The 23,223-nt window shown below is 37.8% G+C and overlaps 1 pseudogene; it reads right to left on the bottom strand.

Moving 5' to 3' along the window:
• Positions 1–17,151: 17,151 nt before the first annotated feature.
• Positions 17,152–17,654, bottom strand: LOC119001034 (non-histone chromosomal protein HMG-14-like; annotated as a pseudogene).
• Positions 17,655–23,223: the final 5,569 nt, after the last annotated feature.

Below are 23,223 nucleotides of genomic sequence, written 5' to 3'. Positions count from 1 at the left end.
AGAATGGGGGTGAAGGTAGAGGGAATAAGAACCATAATTGGTGAGCATAAAATAGATGGGGAGAGGTTAAGAATGGTATAGGAAACAGAGAAGTCAAAGAACTTATATGTACAACCCATGGACATGATCTGACCGGAAGAATGCTGGAGGGTTGGGGGTGCAGGGCAGAGGGGGAATAAAGGGGGAAAATTGGGAAAAGTAATAGTGTAATCAATAAAATATACAAAAAAGGGAACAAAGACAGTTTGAAGGACAGTGGATTTAACTAAGGAGGCCCTAACCTTAAAGGATGGTGATTCAGGATGGATGAGAGGTGGCTTCACAAGATCCTGGTGGTGAGTAAAATGTTGCAGTGACCAAACGTTAACATCATTCAAGAACTGTTTGTCCCTATGGATGGCACAGTATTCAAGGGCTGGAGAGAAGTTGGAGACATGAGAAAGGTCGTTGCTTTTCTGGCAGAATCTGAGCTGGGTTGACAGGTAGCTAGGTGACTAATGCACAACACATACATTCTGTAAGACAAAGAGGTCAGAATTGCTGGTGATACTGGCAGCATGGCAGCCAACTGAGGGTGGTGACATTGCCAAGCCTCACAAACCCACAGGTGTGGGTATGAGGCTCCATAGTATCTACCAGTGCCTGACTGAGTTAGTGGGGTCCAAGATAATACATATGACTTGAGTGTGCAGACTGGCAACAGCTGCAACAATGGGCAAATTCTGCTGTGAGCCACCCTAGTTCCCCTACCTCTGTTGGAAGGTCCTATCATCATAGAAGTGGCCAAAATCAAAATATGTCCCCTTCTTGACATGGCCACTGGGAAAAAGAAAAATAGAATATGCCTAGTACAGTGCTGAACAAATAGTGGATCTCTTGTTACTCTCCTATTTATGTTCCTGACAGTGATCTTGGTAAGCCAGTCAAGGCACTATGATCCATAACAGAGGGGTAAAGTAATGCACTGCGAACACTAAACAAGCTACCTTGCCCCTGTATGAGCCTCTGGTCACTAATGCATAACATGGAGATTAAACCACTTACCTTGTTTACAGGATTGTGAGAACTGAACAAGGCAGCGGGTATGAAAGTGCCTGGAAACAGTATGTGGCTCAATTCTTGTGAGTTTATTACCTTCAGTGCATATTCAGTTTTTACCCTTGACTGTGTTTTTAACTCTAGAATTCTTTCTCGCTGGATTTTTTGATTGCTGACCCAACAGCCTTTCCTACCAATGTCTTATAGTAAGAAAAACTGATTGGTTAAAAAAAAATCAGTATATTTCTTCTGGGACTCGGGGGTGGACTTCAGGATTTCTCTGATTCGATCAAAGCTATCCCATTCCCCTTTGTCAAATGATGGCTTTTCCAGCCTCCCTTACACCTATAGGTGGCCATGTGGCCCATTTCTGCCCAATACAGTTTACAGGAAATGTGGTAGGGAGTTTTATAGAAAAAGCTGTTTCTTAATAAGAAGGATAGGTGTGAGAGAAGATAATGATGGTACTTGGAATGTGACAGAGATGTATGGAACTGTTGCATCCATAATGAGGCAAGCATGTGGTCATAGAGTCCATGGGCTGAAAATGGTTGAGCAGGAAGATGGAAGCTGTAGTATTCTTATGGCATCTTTGAGCACCTGGACCAATGCAAGTACTTCCAGACTTCTTATCACTATTTAAAAATAAACGGTAAGTGGGGGCTGGGTTGAGGGGGGCAAAGAGGAGGAAAAGGGGGACTTCTGTAACAGTATCAACAATAAAAAGTAATAAAAATTTAGAAAGAAAAGTAAATAAAAATAAAAGGTAAAGCCCTGTTTATTAGCTGCATAGTAATACTTCAAGCATAGAACTGAGCAGAATTGATACTTTCTGAGGAGAGTTGGTAATAAAAATGAGTTAAGAAACACTGACATCCGTGGTATGTTAATACAATTATTAAGCTACTTATAAAACATTCACACCTGTGCAAATAGTCTCATTCAACATGCCTACACATTACTCATGTAGTCTTGATTGTCTAAATCTTTGGTTTAGCATACATAAATTTATTGATTTAACAAATAAATGACTTATTAAATGTTTAAGAATTGTTTCAAGAATGTGACTATTGGATCTTATAAGCACTTAAAATTTTCCCGTAAAAAAAGCAAACTCAGCCCTGGCTGGTGTGGCTCAGTGGATTGGGCACTGGCCTGCAAACCACAGGGTCAAGGGTTCGATTCCCAGTCATGGCACATGCCTGTGTTGTGGGCCAGGTCACCAGCTGGGGGTGTGTGGGAGGTAACTGCACAATGTTTCTCTCCCTCTCTTTTTCCCTCTCTTCCCCTCTGTCTAAAAATAAAATAAATCTTTTTTTAAAAAAGCAAACTCAACCCCAACTGTTATGGCTCAGTTAGTTGGGCATTGTCCCACAAACACAAAGGTCACTGGTTTGATTTCCAGTCAGAATACATGCCTGGGTTGTGGGTTTGGCTCCCCCATCGGGGCATGTATGAGAAGCAATTGATTGACGTTTCTCACATTGATGTTTCTCACCCTTTCTTTCTTCCTCCCTTTCCCTCTCTCTAAAAATAAAATGTTTAAAAAAGCAAACTCACTTGAACGTAGCTTTTAGAAATATGCATATCTAAAGACAGTCTTTTCTTCATTATTTGGTAATACAGCAACAGTACAAGTGGAAGGATAATTATTTAATTTTTCCTTCTACTTACCAGTTTGAAATTATGAATTTATTTTCTAGAACTTTTAAAGATGAGTACAGAATATATTTTAGAATCACCATGAATACAATGTTTAAACATATTTAGTGTGTTTAAATGTATTTATTTTTATTTATTATTTTTATAGATGCTCAGATCATCCCATTTTTAGGTATTTAGACTCTTCATATTAGCTCTTGAGTCCTTTCTAAACGACCCTAGCAGTCCTTCCTTTTTCCTGGTGCATCAAGTTATTCAACTCATGCCTATACAGTACCTGAAATCAGCTAGTTCATCATGTAATCTTGATTTATTTTTTAGTGGAAAATGCTTTTTAAAGAGTAAAATCATGATGTTTGCATGCTAGTGGGTTCATCATGGTTTCTAGTGCATGTAGGAGGCAGAAGTAAGAAATATATATGCATTTTAAAGCAAAATATAGTTTTATACTGATACTTCCCTTTCACACTTAGGGCTCCAGGGTATATACTTTATGTCATCAATATTTTACCTTTATATCTTTTCTCTGAAGTCACAAGCCCTGATCCCAATGGTAGCCACAAAACTATTCACTACCATTACCCCACAGTTCACAACCAACAATGCCAAAGAAACCCATGTCAACACTAACACTACAATTACTGATTCTGAAAACAGTTTAAAATGTTCATCTAGTTCTGGTGATCTCAGATCATATCCAATAGGAGTGTACAGAATAAGTGACTATATTTTAAAACTATTTAAAATACTTTCTGTGTGGTAATGCCACCAACTGGATAAACAATAAATTCTATTAGATTCACATTGTTTTTCATTGCTTTTGTCTTATACAATTAATTTTTATAAATATGTGGAAAATTTATGTAATATGAAAGTCAAACCTACAAAACAAAATTTTAGTACAGTCCAGCTTCTTTTCTCATCCCTCCTACTCTGTACCTTCTATCTCCCATATCATTTTTTTACTTTGTTGATTATAATTTCATATACATTCACACTCACCATGTGTGATAAATAATAAGGTATTATACTGTTTCCCCATCTTAATTTTTGGGGGCTTGGCAATATTACCTGGAGAGTGTTCCAAATTAATATACAGAAATAGTTAACCCTCCTTTTTATAGCTGAATATTTTGAATTATTGAATTATTTTTCTTTTTCAAGTCCTCTATTCATGGATATTTAATCATTCTAGTTTTTGTTATAACACACATTGCTGAAATTATTTCAGTTTTTGTTGTAACATGTATTTCTGCAATCAACAATGTTTTCATATTTTCACAGTGCTTCTATGATTTTGAGAACTTGAATTTATGGGCCAATAGGTACATGCTAAATATTGCCAAATTCTTCTCCATAAGAATTTTCCACTTTGCAAGAAGTTTGTTTTTTTAAAAAAAGAAAAAGAACTTCTCACTATGGTTCTGCAAGGATTGAGAACTACTGGTTTAAGTCTTGTTAGATGTTTTGTTGTTTGATCTGTTTTGGGTTTTTGTTGTTATTGGAGCTAAATGCATAACAACCTAATGCACAGTTCATCTCTACATCCACATTGGCTAGCACAGTGTCTAGAACAAAGCAGGTCCTTAGTTCTAGTAGAATGTAGTAACACATATTTTCTTGATTTCCTACAAAAATATGTTATTGGGCCTGCCCCTATTTCAGAAATTTTCTTCTCTGAAAGCACAAAGTGGATATTTTTCATATATTATATAGCGAACATTTGTTTAGAGTATACCATGTGATCAGCAATGTTCTGGGTACAATAGATAACGATAGAAAAATCTGTGCCCTTATAGAGTCTATAATCTAGTGGTAAGAGAGATATTAAAGAAAATAACAAATATGAACAGAGGACTACTAAGTGCTGATAAGAAAATTAAAGTAGTGTAACAATGAGACTGACAGTGATTTTAGTTGTGGTTGGACTTGTCTGTGACTTTTTTTTTAAAGATTTTATTTATTTATCTTAGAGGGGAAGGGAAGGAGAGAGAGAGAGAGAGAAACATCAATGTATGGTTGCCTCTTGTGTGTCCCCCGCCAGGAACCAGGAACTGGCCTGCAACCCAGGCATGTGCCCTGACTGGGAATCGAACCGCGATCATGTGGTCACAGGCCCGCGCTCAATCCACTGAGCTACACCAGCCAGGGCTTGTCTGTGACTTTTAAAAAGAAACCTGAATTAAATGAAAGCTGTCTTGTCATAGAAGACATTTTTTAATATTTATTGAATAGAGTGCTTGTGGTTGCCAGGAGAATCTTGTCTCTCTGGCTATGTACCAGTCCCCGGATGAAAGCACACCTCCCTATTTCTGTTTCCTAAGCTCTTCCCTTTTTAACCTCCTAAGGTAGCCCAGAAAAAGTCCTCTAGAATAAAAAAACTAGATCTCATTCTATATTGTCAGTAAGGAAGATCTTCTTGACATTCATTAAATTTTAAAACTAAAAAATAGAAAAATACCTTCTGAAGGACATAAGGAGTATTCATAAAACTTTACCGTATGCCAGGTCACAAAGAAAATATCATCACATTCAATAAAATAGAAATAACAAAACCAGCACTCTTTTCCCACAATGCAATAAAGGTAAAATGTTTAAAAATTATTTCCATCAGAAAAATTTTAAAACTCTAGTAAGGGCCACAGAGTCATATAGTGGAAGCAAACTGGTCCTCTAAAACTCTCTATTAAAAGCTGTTGAGCCCTGGCTGGTGTGGCTCAGTGGATTGAGTGCCACCCTGTCAACAGAAAGGTTGCTGCTTCAATTCCCAGTCAGGGCACATGCCTGGGTTGCTGGCCAGATCCTTGTTGGGGTCATGCAAGAGGCAACCACACATTGATGTTTCCTTCTTTCTTCGTCCCTCCCTTCCTCTCGCTCTAAAAATAAATAAATACGCTCTTTTAAAAATAAAAATTAAAAAACAGCTCTTGACTGAAAGGGGAAATGCAAACCCAAATTTCAGCACTGAAAATAAAATGGAAATGGAAAACTCACAAATCATAATGTGTGGGATATATTTTAGCAATTGTTAAAGGAAATTTAATAGTTTAAATACTTCTATTAATTAAATTTTAAAATTAAATTAATGAATTGAAGTTGCAACTCCTAAAGTTAGGCAAAAAACAAAGGAAACCAAAAGAAAACACAATAAAGTGATGCTAAAGATAAAACAAAAAGGATACAACAGAAAAAACTATAGAACTGAATAAATCAAAATATTGAATTCTTAAAATAAATAATGAAACAATTAATGTAGTCACAAAATAAGTATAAAATACAGATGTACAAATAAACGAAAGAAAATAACTATTAAAATAGAGAACAATTACATAACAAAAGACTTCTCTGCACTAGAAATAGAAAGAAAACCTAAATGATAAGTATGATTTCCTAGGGAAGAAATAGTTTGTAGCCCTGGCTGGTATAGCTCAGTGGATTGAGCTCAGGCCTGTCAACCAAACAATCCTGATTTGATTCCCAGTCAGGGCACATGCCTGGGTTACAGGCCACTTTCCAGCAGGGAATGCACAAGAGGCAACCATACATTGAAACTTCTCTCTTTCCTTCCCTTCCCCTCTAAAGATAAATAAATAAAATCTTTAAAAAATAGTTTGTAAAAACTGACTCAATTGAGATGGAGATGTTCAAGAAACCAATTTCTGTAGGAAAAAATAGGGATATTTATTAAAGAACATCCTCAGATAAAAGCAGCAGGCCTCAAAAATTTTCACAGAAGAACTTACCAAAATTTAACCTCCAACAAACCACAATGTTGTATGTTATTACTCCCAATGCTTCACAAAATATTCCAAAACATAAAAAAATAAACAAATTCAATTTATTTTTAAAATATATTTTATTGCTTATACTATTACAGTCCTCCCAGTTTCTCTCCGCTTTGTTCCTTTCTGCCCTACACCATCCATCCAACCAGCATTCCCCTGCTTACTTCATGTCCATGGGTCATACACATAAGATCCTTGGCTTCTCCACTTCCTATATTATTCTTAACCTCCTCCTGTCTATTTTGTAACTACCAATTATGTTTCTTAATCCCTGTATCTTTCCCCCCACTCTACCCCTTCCCTCTCCACTGATCTCCATTTCTGTGGCTCTGTTCCTGTTCTAGTTGTTTGCTTACTTTGTTTTTGTTTTCGATTTTTTTAGATTTAGTTGTTGATAGTTGTGGGTTTGTTGTCATTTTACTGTTCATAGTTTTAATCATGTTCTTTTTCTTAGGTAAGTCCCTTTAACATTTCATATAATAAGGGCTGGGGGATAGGGAACTCCTTTAACTTGACCTCATCTGGGAAGCACTTTATCTGCAATTCCATTCTAAATGATAGCCTTGCTGGATGGAGCAATCTTGGATATAGGTCCTTGCCTTTCATGACTTGGAATACTTCTTTCCAATCCCTTCTTGCCTGCAAGGTTGGTTTTGAGAATCAGCAGCTAGTCTTATGGGAACTCCTTTGTAGTTAGCTGTCTCCTTTTCTCTTGCTGCTTTTAAGATTCTCTCCTCTTTAATCTTGGGTAGTGTAATTATGATGTGCCTTGGTGTGTGATTCCTTGGGTCCTACTTACTTGGGACTCTCTGAGCTTCCTGGACTTCCTGGAAGTCTATTGCCTTTGTCAGATTGGGGAATTTCTCCTTCATTAATTTTTCAAATAAGTTTTCAATTAGTTGTTCTTTCTCTTCTTCTGGCACCCCTATGATTCAGATGTTGGAACATTTAAAGTTATTCTGGAGGTTCCTAAGCCTTTTCTCATTTTTTTGAATTCTTGTTTCTTCATTCTGTTCTGATTGAATGTTTATTTCTTTCTTCTGCTCCAAATTGTTGATTTGAGGCCCTGTTTCCTTCCCTTCACTGTTGGTTCCCTGTATATTTTTCTATATTTCACTTTTCATAGCCTTCACTTTTTTCTCTATTTTGCCACCATACTCAACCATTTGTGTGAGCATCCTGATTACCAGTGTTTTGAACTCCGCCTCTAATAGGTTGGCCATCTGTTCATCGCTTAGTTCTATTTTTGGAGCTTTGATCTATTCTTTCATTTGGACCATTTTTTTTGTCTCAGGGTTCCTGTTATGTTGTAAGGGGTAGAGCCTAAGGTATTTATCAGGGTGGAGCAACCCAGGTAGCTGCATTGTGGTGCTGTATACGGGGGAGGAGTCCAAGAGGGAACAATGCCACTTGCTTCTCTCTCCACCAACTTTCAGTCACTTCTCCTGCTACCCACAAGCAAATTGGGCCTTTCTGGTGCTGATTTTTGAGTGGGTGGGTTTTTGAACATTCTAGGACCCTGTGGGTCTCTCCAACAAACTCTCCTGTGATGCTGGGAGTTTCTCCCCCATCTGCAACCCCCACAGATTTTACAGCCAGAGGTTTTGAGGCTTTATTTTCCCATGCTGCAACCCTGGGTTTCACAGTGTGTCTCACACCCATTGTTTCTCCCAGTTTATATGCACACATTTGTGGAACCATCCAGTCTGTGCCTGGTCCTCCAGCTGTCACCTTGCCGCATGGTCCTCTCCAACTGCATTGCCTGTATTCACTCCTCCTGCTGGTCTGGATGAATGTTTCTTTTTTAACTCCTTGGTTGTTGAACATTCATACAGTTTGATTTTCAAGAAGTTCTGGTTGCTTTTTGTTTTTAAATTTATTGTTGTCCTTCTTTTGGTTGTGTGAGGAGGCACAGTGTATCTGTCAATGCCTTCATCTAGGACACAAGCAAATTCAAATTATTTTTATGAAGTGACTATAACATTGACATCAAAACCTAAAAAATACAGTATAATGAAAGTTATAGAACAATTTCTATTATGAATATTGATCCAAATCTACTAAATTTAACACTGGTGGGCAGAATCTAACATCACATTTGTTCTAGACAATCAAGGATGATTCAGTAATTAGAAAGTCTATTAATATAATTCACCTTAAGATAGGTCTGAAGAAAAAAAATCATATTTAAATCTCTAGAAATCCTGAAACAGAATTCAATGAAATTCACAACCCACTGTAAGAAAAAAAATCTAAACAAAACAAAATGAAAAACAAAAAGCTCAGCAAAATAGGGAATCATGAGTACTTCCTACATATACATATATGCACTATATAATATCTGTGTGTATATCTACAGGTCTAAGTTCACAAACACACAAAGGAAGTGTGGACTTTAATACTAAAATTTCTAATGGGAAACATAGGAATCATTCCTGCTAACATCAAGAACAAGGAAAGTGTCCATGCTCTGACTATTGTCTTTCCAGATATATTCATCTGGATTTATTTATTTATTTATTTATTTATTTATTTATATTATTGTTCAGTTACAGTTGTCCCCATTTCCCCCTCCATTACTCTGCCTGCCCTGCCCACCCCCACCTCCCATACTCAATCCTCCCCCAACTCCCGTTGTCTTTGTCCATGGGTCCTTTATACAAGTTCCTTGACTTGAACCTTTCCCTTCTTTTCCCCATTAACCCACTCCCTCTCCCCTCTGGTTACTGTCAGTTTGTTCTTTATTGTCATGTCTCTGGTTATATTTTGCTCACTTGTTTGTTTTCTTTATTAGGTTACACTTATGGGTGAGATCATATAGTATATGTCTTTCAGTGCCTAGGTTATTTCACTTAGCATAATGCTCTTCAGTTCCATCCATGCTGTCATGAAGTGTAGGAGCTCCTTCTTTCTTTCTGCTGGGTAGTATTCCATTGTGTAAATGTACCACAGTTTTTTGATACACTCATTTACTGATGGGCACCTGGGTTGCTTCCAGCACTTGGCCGTCGTAAATTGTGCTGCTATGAACATTGGGGTACATAGGCTCTTTTGGATTGGTGTTTCAGGATTCTTTGGGTATAACCCCAACAGTAGAACTGCTGGCTCAAAAGGAAATTCCATCTTTAGTTCTCTGAGGAAGTTCCATACTGCTTTCACAGTGGCTGCACCAGTCTGCATTCCCACCAACAGTGCACTAGGGTTCCCTTTTCTCCAAAACCTCACCAGTACTTGTTATTTGTTGACTTGTTTATGATGGACATTATGACCACTGTGAAGGGGTATCTCATTGTGGTTTTAATTTGCATCTCTCTGATGGCTAGTGATGCTCAGATTCCTTCCATATGTCTCTGAGCCCTGTGTATGCTCTGCTTGAAGAAGTGTCTGTTCAGGTCCTTTGTGAATTTTTTAATTGGATTGTTTGTCTTCCTGGTGTGGAGTTGTGTGAGTTCTTTATATATTTTGGAGATCAAACGCTTGTCTGAGATATCATTGGCAAATATATTTTCCTATACAGTTGGTTCCCTTTTCATTGTGCTGATGTTTATTTTAACCATGCAGAAGCTTTTTAATTTAATGAAGTTTCATTTGTTTATTCTTTCCTTTATGTCCCTTGCTCTAAGGGGTCATATCAGTGAAAATACTGCTGTGTCAAATATCTGAGATTTTTCTGCCTATGTTTTCCTCTAAAATTATGGTTTTGTGACTTATATTTAAGTCTTTTGTCCATCTTGACTTTATTTATGCGTGTGGTATAAGTTAAGGGTTCAGTTTCATTTTTTTGTTGGCATGCAGCTGTCATGTTCAGACTATTGAAACTTGTAGTGAGGCTATTACTATACACAATTTAAAGACAAACACAAAAAAACAATTATATGCATAAAAATTACAAAGTACACCTCTATGTGTAGATTATATGACATTTTACTTGGAGAAGTTGAGAAGTATATTCATAAAATGAACAGAAACAATTAAAAAATTTGGCAAATTCAGGATATGAAAACTCAATTTTGTATATTAATTTATATCCTAAATTTACCAAATCTCTTTTAAAATGCTTTATTTATTTATTTTGGGGGAAAAGGGAAAGGAGAAGGGAAAGAGAAAGAGAGGGAGAGAAATATCAACATGTGGTTGTTTCTTGTGCATCCTCCACTGGGGACTTGGCCTGCAACCCAGGCATGTGCCCTGACTGGGAATCAAACCAGCAACCCTTTGGTTCCCAGGCTGACACTCAATCCACTGAGCCACACCAATCAGGGTAAATTTCCCAAATCTTTTTATTGTTTACACTCAGGGTGGGACAAAAGTAGGTTTACAGTTGTTCATATGGAAAATAATATAATAATTAATAATTAATACAAGAAAAAGTGTTTCTTGTACTCACAACTATAAACCTGTTGGGAACAGCTCTGCCTGGTTTCAGGAGTTGTAAATGCCCCCCATGGCTAAGGCTGAGTGAGTGACCTCCGGAATGTGAGCCACTAAGGAGACAAAGCTTGTCCCTGGCAGCAAGTACTGCTTCTGCTTCTCCCCAGCCCCCAGTGTTTGGTTGGTTAGTCTATGACAGGTAAAACCCCTCGGGGGAGGGGGGCAACCTAAGCCAGACACGATCACTTGGGAGGCCATCATGGAAGGACTCAGGGGGGGGGTGCAACAAAGAGGTAGTAATGGACCCTTGCCCCCTGGCTATGCTGACATAGCTGGAGTCCCCATTTGCATTGGGGAGAAGCACTTCTTGGCTCTAATACACTTAAGCCTAAAAACCTATGACTGAGGAGGTGGTGTAGCCCCTTGCTGGCTAGAGCAGGTTCCAGGATGATCAGACATAAGAAAGAGTTCCTAAAGTCCTGTGAAGTCTGCTTTGCTAAGAAATCTTTCGTTCATATGATAAGGGTCCAAGCAGGAAATGAGTATGTCTCCCAAAGTTTTTGCAACCCCCTTACCTGACAGACATTGACTCAGACTAAGCCCACAGATTTCTTTGAAATGTTATCTACTGTTTGATCATTGCCACCTGTATTCCTGTGTATTACAACCCAATAAAAGCCATTGAGGAAGGGGCTCTTGGCCTTTCTCCTCTGAGAGATTGGCCACCTCTCCTCCCCAAGCAGATCACATCTTGGTAGTTCCACTTTCATCTGTGGTGGACAGGGGGACTTTGTGGGCAAAGTTTCCCCCACATAAACCTACTTTTGCCCATCTCTCTCTCTCTCTCTCTCTCTCTCTCTCTCTTTCTCTCTCTCTCTCTCTCTCTCTCTCTCTATATATATATATATATATATATATATATATATATAAAAGAAATAATGATAAACAAGATATAATAGAAGAAAAATTCACTTATAATAGCAACAAATAGGATAACATACTTGGGAATAAACTTGACAAGAAATTTGAAAAAAAAGTATGAGGAAACGACTCCTGAAGGCTGTAAAACATAAGAACATAATTTTTGGTCTTCGATGGAAGACTCAACATCATTAAAATATAATTAGTTCACATATTAATGCATTCTTTTTAACTTTTTTATTGAATTTATTAGGGTGACATTTGTTAATAAAATTGTATAGGTTTCAAGTGTGCAATTCTATAATACATCATCTGTATATTGTATTGTGTGTTCACCATTCAAAGTCAAGGTCCTTTCATCAACTTTTATTTCCTCTTTACCCTGTTCTACCCCTCCTTTCCCTCTCATAGTCATCATACTCTTGTCTGTGTCTATGAGTTTTTCTGTTTGTTTAATCCCTTAACATTTTCACCTAGTCCACATAACCTCCTTCCCCCCTGACAGCTGTCAGTCTATTCTCTGTATCCATGAGTCTGTTTCTATTTTGCTTGTTAGGTTTTTTGCTCATTAGATTCCACATATAAATGAAATCATATGTTACTTGTCTTTCTCTGACTGGCTTATTTCACTTAGATAATACTCTCCAGGTCCATCCATGCTGTCAAAAAAAGTAAGATTTCCTTCTTTTTTTAAAAAATGCATTCTTAATAAAAAACTATACCAGCAAGTTATTTTTTTCCTACAGAAAGACAGGTTAATTCTAAAGTTCCTTTGAAGGAAACAAACCAAACATGCAAGAGTGGCTATAACACACTATGAAAAAATCTAACAATGAGTCAACACTATCCAAACCAGGAATGAAACACTATGGAGTTTTGATAATTAAAACCATATAGTACTGGCACTTGAATGAAACAAAATAGAGATTTGAAATACACCCATGTACATATTGAAACTTACTATATAATAAAGGTGACATCACATATGACTCGGGAAAAGATAAACACTTTAATAAATGCTGGTGGGACAACTCAATGTTCATTTGATAAAAGGTAAAATTTGAGTCATAATTCATATAATAAAAATACAATCTCCAAGAAGTTTAGAGAACTATATGTAAAATATGAAGCTCTTTAATACTAGAAGAGGTTACAAGTAGATTCTATAATAATCTGGAGGTGTGGAAAGGACTTCTGTCAACAAATCAAAATCCAAACACAAAGGAAAAACTAATAAATAATTTACCTACAAATAAAGAAGGAGAAATATTTTGATCTGCAAAACACAAAAACAATAAGATGAGCAAAAGTTAAATAAGCATCTTGGTGAACATATTTTCAAAATACATATTTGGTAAAGAGCCAATATCCCAAATAAATGCAAAGTATTCTTTCAAGTCAAGTTAAAAAATCCATAAATCCATTACATGAAATGACAAAAATCTGTACAAATAACTTTTAAATAGACATACAAATGGCCATTAAATACATCAAAAGATGATCAAATCTACTCATGGCAACATAAAGTTAAATTAAAACTACTTTTGAAAACCATTTTTCACCCACCAGGTTGTTCATTCTCTGTTTTTATGTGCTGTGATTCATGCACCATTATCTCATGCATTTATTATTTTAACTTTATTACACATTGAATAATAAGTGAGTGTTAATCAAGTTACCTGTAAAAACAAGGAGTAGAGCTTTGTCAACAGAAAGTTTTTAGTAAGCTCTAGCTATTTTTATTTTGCTTCATTCCAATCCTGAATAATATATGACATGGGTGCTTTCTCCTCCAACAGTGGAGATCAATTGGTGTGCTCCATGCAGTACATCACCATTATACAACTAATTTATATGTGCACACACCTGCTAACAATAATAAAAATTCCAGAATCAATCCTTTCCCAATGATGGAGCCAAATAACTTATGGGATAGTGAATATCTTTGGGAAAATAATTCTGTTGGCTCTGTTTTCTCACTCTGAACTGATGAAGGAGATGGTGTTGGCAGTTGAGGAAAAGCTGCCTTTGGTGTGTCAAGTCTGAACAAGATTGGGTCAAGTGCATAAGTTACCATAGCAACAACACAATCAAGATGCATCATCACCCATAGCAACTGCATTGAAGAGGCCTAGTGTCTGAATAAAAGCTTTCTCTGGCTGTCAAGCAATGTTTAAATCCACATCTACCATGACACCCTGGGGTGCTACTTCCAATGATATGAAGAGGCCACAAAGAACCACAGAGGCTGGATTATAAGTCACTTCAGCAGCTTCAACATTTTTCAGACATTATTGCCCACCACAATTACATTAAGGTGTGGGAGAGCATCCTCAGTCAGTGCTGAAATGCCTGATAGCCAAGTATGGGAATAGCACATTCAGAAAATAGCTTAATTTTGAGATTAAATAGGGAAAAAAATGTATCTCCATTTTAAGGCAGTCCTCATTTCCTGCAAATGTCCACACCACACTCATCCAATGTTTCCAGTGCCAGCTGAGGATACAACTACAAAACCAAAGCTGACACTACAATCCTGTTGCTTGCAAGCTAATTCATATGGGAAATATGAAGAACTCTGTAAACTGGGAACATTAGTTATTCAGCCTTGTTAATTTTCCACCACTACCCACAACTGCTACAAAAAAAAATTGGTGAAACACACTTTGCTAGAAATGAGTCGCCTGATAGCCAAATGCTGGAATAGCTCTCCCAGAAAGAAGTATAATTTGGGGATTAAAAAGTGTAAAAAGGGACTTCCGCCAAGATGGAGGCTTGGTGGAAACACTGTGCCTTCTCCCACAACCAAGTTTGAATACAACAAAGGTTTGGAGAAACAAAGACACAACCAAAGGACAGAAAACTGAATTATACGGAAGTCCGACTACATCTAACCGTTCAACGGGGACGGTAAGAGGGGCAGAGCCAGCAGCGAGCAGGGTCGGGCAGGACAGGGCCCCCGACCCAGGCGCACAGGCAGACGGGAACCAGTTGGGGTGCGGGGCAGACCGCGGGCGCATATTCGCACACAGTGAGACAGACCACGCAGGCCCCAGGGGGCGAGGGCTGACGGCGGTGGCGCACTCGCGAGCAGTGGGACGAAACGCGTGGGCCAGGTGACGGCAGCAACTGCGGCACCGGTGAGGGCCGTGGCGGCAGGCGGCGGACAGGACGCCATAGTCCCTCTTTGACCCCGCCCCCACATACAACGTCACAACCCAGCGACTTAGTTGCCCTGTTCTAGTGAACATTTTAGGGCTCTGATCCTGCTATGGAACAGGCACGAACAACCCGAAAGATGGCACAAGAAGAACTCAAAGTCCAAGAGCCAATAACTCTCAGCGACCAAGAAATTGCCAGCCTCTCAGAAGCACAATTCAGGACACTATTTATCAGGATGCTCACAGAACTGGTAGATTATAGTCACAAATTAGAGGAACAAAGTCACAAATTAGAGGAACATATGAAGGCTAAACTAATTGAAATGAAGGGAGATGCACAGGAAACCAATAGTGATGGAAAGGAAACGGGGACTCAAATCAATGGAATGGACCAGAAGGAAGAACAAAACATCCCACCAGAAAGGAATGAAGAAATGAGAATTCAAAAAAATGAGGAGAGGCTTAGGAACCTCCAGGACATCTTTAAACGTTCCAACATCCGAATTATAGGGGTACCAGAAGGGGGAAAGAAACAGCCACGAGTGGAAAACATATTTGAACAAATAATAAAGGAGAACTTCCCCAGTCTGGCAAAGGAAATAGACTTCCAGGAAATCCAGGAAGCTCAGAGAGTGCCAAAGAAGTTGGACCCAAGAAGGAACACACCAAGGCACATCATAATTACATTAGCCAAGACCAAAATGAAGGAGAGAATCCTAGAAGCATCAAGGGATAAGGGGACAGTCACCTACAAAGGAGTACCCATCAGACTGTCAGCGGATTTCTCAAAAGAGACCTTACAGGCAAGAAGGGGCTGGAAAGAAGTATTCCAAGTCATGAAATCCAAAGACCTACAGCCAAGATTGCTTTATCCAGCAAAGCTTTCATTTAGAATGGAAGGACAGATAAAGTGCTTCTCAGATAAGGTCAAGTTCAAGGAGTTCATCATTACCAAGCCCTTATTATATGAAATGCTAAAGGGACTTATATAAGAAAAAGAAGATGAAAAATATTAACAGTGAAAGGACAGCAAACACACAGCTATTAACAACCACACCTAAAACAAAAGCAAACCAAGAGGACAGCTAGATCAGGAGTGGAACCATAGAAATGAAGAGCACATGGAGGGTTAGAAACAGGGGGGTGGGAGGGGGAGAAGGGGGGAGAAGGCACAGAAAATAGCATAGATGGTAGGTAGAAAATAGATAGGGGGGAGGGCGAGAATAGTGGGGGAAATATAGAATCCAAAGAACTTGAGACACGTGGTTATAAACTAAGGGGGGCAGAATGGTGGAGGAGGGAGGGTACGGGTGGAAGGGATTGAAGGGGGGGAATAGAACAACTGTAATGGTATAATCAATAAAATATTTTTTTTTAAAAAAAGTGTAAAAAGTATCTCTATACACCAGCATGATGGTCAACCAATTCCTGTGTTTATCTTAGCAATCCTTGTGTAAATATTACTGTGCTCTCTTGGAGTGATGGGATAAATTCAAAGGGTTGTCTAACTCCCCTACATTTAATGCAACACTTCTTTTTTTCGTAAGTGAGATTTTATTGGTTGTTCTGAGGATAAGTACACAGACATTTCAATTTGTACACAATTCTTAACATACGTACCAAAAATGTAAAGTCATGTAGTTGTGATTCTTTTCTGAAGTTATTCCAGTGACTTTCCAGCTTAAATTTTGGGTACTAATTTTCTTAGTACCAATATCTACAAATGTTTTGGGAACTAATTTTCAAGTACCAATATCTACAAATGTTGATATGCTGTTACATCAAAGCCTGACTAATTCACAACTTAATATCCTATATTACACAATATATATCCTATATATAATGTCCTATATACTACATAATCGAATTTTCAATCTTCCATAGCACATTAACAAACTTAGTAGGAAAACTGGACTACCACAACAAAGATGTTACAGAGTGCACACAATTCTGACAGGCAGACCCAAGATCAAGGAGTTGTTTTTTTAGGAAACAATTCTACTAAAAACATGAGAATAGAAATAATTTTAAATGTCCAGGACATAGTAATTGCATGACTGACTCCAAATTTCCATTTAGTATGCTTGGTATTATAGGATATAAGAACTACCCCCATCTATGCAATGTTAAGCTGACACCCAAGACAATCGAAGCCTCCCATATGCAATATCCCAATATTTTCTGGTTGTACCAATAAACAAACAAACAAACAAACAACTAGCAAATGATTTCACCTCTTCAAAAAATCATTTACACTTTTAAAAAATGGGATGAGGTGGAATTTCCTCCTCCTTGGAAATTTTTCTAGAGCTACTAAAAAACTTGCATTTACAAAATAGTTGATAAAAATATTCCTCTGGATTGTACAAGAAGGGAGACAGGGACTACTGATAAGACATGATATATGATATTAATCAGACTTGGCTTCTTTTTCTCCTGCTTCTTGCAAGGCCGGACTCTCCTCCTTTTTAGTTTCTCCATTTTCCGCAGGTAGATCTTCCTTAGGTTTCTGGTTAGCCTCTTTGGCATGTCTTCCTTTTGCTCCCCTTTCGCTTTCATTTGCACTATTTTAGTCTGCAGATTTATCCTTTCCTGTCGCCTTTTTGGGCTTGATTTCCACTTTTGCAGGAGCAGGTTTATCTGACAACCTCACCCATCTCCTTCTGAGCTCCTACTTCACTGCCCACTGGGCAAAGCTAACCTTCCTTTTGGGCATCGTAGCAGCAGGGTGCTGTATGCCTGCTGCCTGGTGCCTGAGGGCCTCAGGGCACGGAGAACCTTTGCAAACCTGGACTGCCTGGCCAATACCACTTCTCCCGCTGACCAAACTGCTCGGACCCCACCTAATCCAACACTTCTTATATAGAAACTGTATTCAACCAATCATGTGTGCAAATGTTTTCCACATCCCAGACTTTGTATGTTTCATAATGTTCTAATTCAGTTTTGTGGAGCTCAATGTACAAGGAGAGCTTAGCTCTTAGCCCTCTATTAGACGAGATCGGGAGTGTTCAGGGTGGTATGGCTGTAGACCCCCTGTTAGAAATCAGAAAATTGAAGGCCTAAACACTCAGCCCTCAAAATGCACACCCATAATTGGAATAATCATTGAGATGAAGAAGCAGAATAAAGACACTTGATTTACAGAGAAACTACTCAGTAAATCAAGTGCCTTTTCATAGGAGTGCTGACACAATGATAAGGAAGAGATATATTAGGGAAAGGGGAAATTTGAGCTATTCAAGGTTCTTGGAAATAGAGCAGATGATGGTCCCAGTGAGCATGGAGAAAACAGTGTTGAGTGAAAATTAATGGTAATGTAGGAAAATGAATTTTGTAAGCCAAAAGATAATTAAATCCATGAACTTAGTTGGGAGTCACTTGTCCCATTAATTAAAGGAAAGATGCAGTGAAGACAATTTTTTGTCTTCAAATGTAGTAATACTTGAATGACACCAAAGATAGCAAAGGGGTAATGTCACTCTCAAACATTTGATGGGAGGATGAGCATAGTAATATAATGTTAAAATAAAACAATCAAATACGCTGTCAGTACACCTCACTCGGTTATTTGACATACTTTGAGTGCACATTTACTGTGTACCAGCTTTGTGCTCGCTTCTGTGTAGACAGAAAAAATTGAGTGCCAATAAGAATAACTAAAATGGATTTAAACACATTATTAGTGGGTCCAGAGTGGCTTCAAAGGGACAAAGACCTCATGGTCACCATTATTAAATGCAAAGAAATTAATTTATTATTTTGAAATTGAGGAAGCAGAGACAAATAATGAAACAAACAATTATCCTGTGTTAAGCACATGAACTGTAAGATTGGTTACCAGTCTTACAGTTTCTCATTGAAGAATTCCATCTAGCAAATGAAGAAAAATAAATTAAAAATCTCCATTGTTAACCCCCAAATGACACAAGCACTCTAGGCAATGAACACCAACATTTGATCCCATTACAAAAAGAAGGACAACCATGCAGTATGTGCCTCCTAATGGACTAATGTGACACTATCTCTAAGACATTCTTGCCAAATATGAAAACTGAATCAGGAGAAGACTCTAGATCTACATCTCAATTTACAAGAAAAAACAGGGGACAGAGGAATGTGTTAAATGATGCCCCAAAAATGGAGTAAGCAAAATTGTGCATGTGGATGACTCTAGAAAACAAAGGACTAATTGCTCAAAAGAAAAAAGAGAGTAAGAGAGGGTGAATTTTACAGAGAATATTGAGACATATTGAGAAATTACAATGTATGAGACTAAATGGGATTTTGAGTTAAAGAAAACAAAGCAAAAACACTACTATTGCACTGACAAGAGAGTAAGGGGAAATTTACATGTGAATGAGTATTGAAGATATTAAGAAATTATTAATTATTGTTTAGGCATGATAATGGTGTGCATTGCATTACTGAAGTAGTGCTTTTTAGGGAAATAGATAGATAGATAAAATGAATGCCTGGGGTTTCCCCAGAGGGGGGAGCTAGTAAATGTAGATGAAATAAAATTGACTGAGAGCTCATGATTGTTAAAATTGGGTGGGATTTACATGTGGGTTCTTTATTATATTTAACTTATGATTTATCAGTTTGACAGTATTTATAAAAATTTTTATTTTAAAAATCCAAAGTCACAATATAGAATAATAAAATCATAATTTCTGAATATAAGGCCAGTATTAGTATTATTATAAAAGTTAACTTCAAATGAGTTTAAACTGAAGTTGGAAGCCAAAAGTCTAAACAAAATAAGCCTCACTGTTTTTTTCTTGTGATAAGAAGTCTGTAAGCACCCATTTCTCATTCAGCTTCTCAGAGATGCCACAAGGACACCATGGCTTCCATCTTCCCACTCAACTGTTTTCAGCCAGTTGAAACTACAACCTCATGCTGTCACACAAGCTGAAAAAGCTCCAGGCATCTCCATCACGTTTCAAGTACCACCCTTCTCCTGTCCAACATCTGCCCTTCTTATTTAAAAACTGTAAATATCACAGAAGTTTCCAAAACATTTCCCATACATCTAATTGGGCAGAACTTGGTCTCATGGCCAGGCACCTTTAGCTACAGAAGAAGCTGGAGTAACCATCATTTGACAAAGGGAAATGGGATAGCCATGACTGGATTGGAGAAATCCCAAGTCCCACCATGGAACTAGACATATTATTTCCTTGAACAAAGTCAGTTTTCCTTACCATTGGGCATTAGTAGGAAAGGCTATTCAGTCAAAAATCAACAAATCCAGTGAGAAAGGGGTAGCAGAGCTTCTGGGGTCAAAAACAAGTCAGGAGGTAAGGATCAATGAAGCACTGAAGGAAACAAACTCACAAGACTGAGTCACATATTCTCTCTAAGCACTTTCACACCTGCTACTTGCTACCTTGTTTAGAACTCACAATAACCCTATAAATGAGGTAACTGGCATTATCTCCATGTTATGGATGAGGGACAAGAGACTCACAGAGGAGGGGCAAGATGACTAGTTGGGGTTCTGATTACTGGCTGCATGACATATTCCTTGACCCCTCTCCCATGGGTTGTAACAGCCACCTGTCTGACTGATCAAAATCACTGTGGGAAATGAACAGGAGAAGGGAAAGAATTCCACTGTTTTCTCAACACAGTACTAGTCATATTCCAATTCAGAAAGAGGATATATTTTGATTCTAGCTACTAATGTGATGGTAAATGATACTTGCACAGTTAGGACTCACAGTGGCTCAAAACAGATCCTACCCTACTACATTAGCCATTCTGCACAACAGTGTCACATGTGATAATTGCAATAACATGATTACAGGGCCTAATGCAGGAAGTCTTACCATACTCAGAGGTGCTGCCACACTGATTACGTAGCCAGCAGATCCAATCACCTATTCACAACAAAAAAGCCTGATGTGCGTTTGTCCCATGAGCTCCTGCAGGGTCCATCTGAGATCTTGCCAGAATATTAAGGATAGTTCTTTAAAAAATATTTAAAAACAGATTTTATTTATTTGTTTTCAGAGAAACGGAAAACAAGGAGAGAAAGAGGGAAACAGTGATATATGAGAGAAACATCAATCAGTTGCCTCTCACACGCCCCCAACTGGGGATCTGGCCCACAACCCAGGTATGTGCACTGACCAGGAATCAAACCAGCGAACTTATAGTTTGCAGGTCAACACTCAACCTACTAAGCCACACCAGTCAGGACAAGGATAGTTCTTAGAAAGCCTTTTTATGCCCCAGAACTCATCTTCATGACATAAAAGATTGTCATCCGTGGAGGCAAGTGTTCTTTCATTATAGCAGTTTCAGTCTCCTACCATGTTACATGCAGTACCAGAACATAGTGACTCAATTCTCCTCTGTCCTTAGTCTCCATCTTTTAAGACTTGGATCTCTTGAGATAGAGATCTGACCAATTGAATCATCTCTATTGCCTAGTTAAGTAGATGCATGTGGTAAGATACCATTTGTTGACTGACAAAATCTTTTTGTGTGAGTCAGTTCTGAAAAAGAGGGAAACAGGGGGTGGTTTTCATCATTAAAACAACTCAGGATCTGGTTTTAGGATATTTTAAATATATACCATTAAAATTTAACCACTTTATCATAAGTGGTGTGAAACATCAATTGAGACATCATAATTCTCCATGCACACCAGCTGAGATGTGGCATTTTGTCCTTCCCCTGAAAACCTATTGTATACATAGTAACTTTTTCCTAAAAAAAATAAAGGCACTGTAAGGTAGATACTATAGGTGCATAAGAGCAAGGAACCAGAATTTGCAGTAATATGTCCCTTCTTTATTAATTCCATTACATTTTGTTAAGAGTTTCATGTTTGTCTATTAGATATAAAATCTATTTTGAAATAAATGAAGCAAACCATTCAGATACCCCAAAAGTTAAGGGGAAGTAGCAGGGTGGCTGGGTGCTATTGCTCTTAGTCCTCTGAGTGCTATTGCTCCTAGTCAGAAAGGAGCCACCTAAAGAGAGAGAAATGGTAGACAAGTCATGTCCACAAGAGAATGACCTTGAAAATACCCCTTTTTTGGTCTTCCCCTCCTGACATGGGTGAGTTTCTCTGATGAGGGTTGGAGAGAAATGTACAATTTTTCTGTTCAGCTCTTGAAATAATTGATCCAATAATAAAAGAAAGTTCACCATTTGCTGTTTGAGAAATCAGTGTTAGGTAGTTTCATGTCTCACTTAATTTACTCTTGAGTAAAAAAATGAATGAAAAATTCTTTTAATTCAGATCTATTTCACAGAAATAGACTATCTCACTCACTCATTTATTGACACATCACATCTATCACTTGGCAAGCTTCTCAGGGAGATGGCGATTATACTTGATCTTTGCCTCAACATTTCTCTAAAACATCAGAGAGATGACTCATAAGGGTAGTCATATATATAAAAAAACTACTTGACCTAATAACTGAATTTGGCAAAGCATTGGGATACAAAGTCTCTATTCAGAAATCAAAGACATTTTTGTATAACAACAATGGAATATCTGAAACAAAAATCAGGAAAAAATCCCATTTGATATAGCAACAAGAAAAATAAAGTACCTAGGAATATACTTAACCAAGGAGGTAAAAGACCTGTACTGATAAAACTATACAACACTGAAGAAAAAAATTAAAGAAGACACAAATAAATGGAAGCACATGCCATGCTCATAAATTAGAAGAATTAACATCATCAAAATGTCCATTCTACCCAGAGCAATTTATAGATTCAACGGAATCCCTACTAAAATGCCAATGACATATTTCACAGATATAGAACAAACTTTTCAAAAAATTTATATGGAACTATAAATGACCCTGGATAGCTGCAACAATTTTGAGAAAGAAAAACCAACTAGGAGGGACCACCATACCTGACATCAAACTATATTACAAGGCCATGATAATCCAAACAGTCTGGTATTGGCATAAGAACAGACACATACATCAATGGGACAAAATACAGAGCCCAGAAATAAACCCCAGCCTCTATGGTTAATTAATATTTGACAAAGGGGGTTAGAAGCATAAAATAAAGTAAAAAATAGTCTCTTCAACAAATGGTGTTGGGAGTTGTGTTCAGCTACACGCAAAAAAGTGAAACTCGACCACCGACTTACACCACACACAAAAATGAACTCAAGATGGACAAAATGTTTAAATATAAGTCACAAAACCATAATCTTAGAGGAGAACATAGGCAGGAAAATCTAAGATATTTGACACAGCAGTATTTTCACTGATATGACCCCTTAGAGCAAGGGA

The sequence above is a fragment of the Sturnira hondurensis genome, unplaced genomic scaffold (assembly GCF_014824575.4).
Source record: "Sturnira hondurensis isolate 20B ecotype Veracruz unplaced genomic scaffold, ASM1482457v3 Scaffold0016561, whole genome shotgun sequence".
NCBI lineage: Eukaryota > Metazoa > Chordata > Mammalia > Chiroptera > Phyllostomidae > Sturnira > Sturnira hondurensis.
This window is presented reverse-complemented; position numbering and strand designations above follow the sequence as displayed.